Source organism: Gossypium hirsutum, chromosome A01, assembly GCF_007990345.1.
Source record: "Gossypium hirsutum isolate 1008001.06 chromosome A01, Gossypium_hirsutum_v2.1, whole genome shotgun sequence".
Lineage (NCBI taxonomy): Eukaryota > Viridiplantae > Streptophyta > Magnoliopsida > Malvales > Malvaceae > Gossypium > Gossypium hirsutum.
In genome coordinates, this window is record NC_053424.1 from 75,517,956 (window position 1) to 75,519,182 (window position 1,227).

Genomic DNA, 1,227 nt, shown 5'->3' on the forward strand with positions numbered 1-1,227 from the left:
TTATCTATCACATTTATCACTTCAATACTTGAATCAGTAATTCATTCGATCATCCTTGAACATTCAACGAACTCGCACACTTAGTGCCAATTAATTAGCCGAAGCTATAATTATATCGCACACTTAGTGCCATTACATTAAACCAAACTTATATCGGTATCGCACATATAGTGCCATTTACTCGGCCAATGCTATTATAATTTCGCACACTCAGTGCCATTTTAATAGCCGTAGCTATTTCATGTATTGCACACTTAGTGCCTCGAATTCAATTCCACATTTTATATACTTCAACTTCACAATCTTATTCCTTTAAAACTTAATTCAGCACATATAATGCACATAAATTTCAATTTAATAACATTTATTTACTTATGAACTTACCTCGTACTAACATGAACAGACAGGAACGACTATTCAACAATTTTTGACTTTCCCTGATCCAAATCCGATTTCCTAATTTCTTAATCTAATTCAATACAAATTTAACTTATTTAATAACATATTTATTCAAATTCATCCAAAATCACATAAATGGGCAATTTGCACTTTAGCCCCTAACGTTTTACATTTTTTACAATTTAGTCCCTATTTCATAAAACACAAAATATTCAAAATTTGACCACACCCATGCTTAGCCGAATTTGGTTAAGGTCCCTAGCAGCCCATTTCTTTCATTTATTTCACATTTTAGCCCCTCAATTTACAAATCTCACAATTTAGCCCGTTTTACTCAAATTCATCAAAAATTCAAAGACAAAATATATCAACCCAACACATATCTTTTATTTTCCAACAACTAACATCACAAAGCTCACAATTTCATCAATGGAATATTTTAAAATCATCATCAAAATTAGAAGTTTAGGCATGGGCTTGATAGAACACTAAGCAACGATCACAAAAACGTAGAAATTATCAAGAACGGAACAAAAATCATACCTTAATCAAGCAAAACCATAGCTGAAACCCTAAGCTTAATTTTCTTTCTTTTTTCTTTGATGAAATCGGCAAAGATGATGAATATATCATCAAATTCATGTTTTTGGTTTTATTTAATTATCATATTATACTAAACACCAATTTTAGCCTTTTATTAAACCATTTAATAAACCATTATATTAAGGCCATAATTGTCCATTCATGCTTTCAATGGTCTAATTGCTTCATAAGGACCTCTCCTTTAATAAGACAAATCAATTAAGCACTTTAACAAACAGCAAGCAA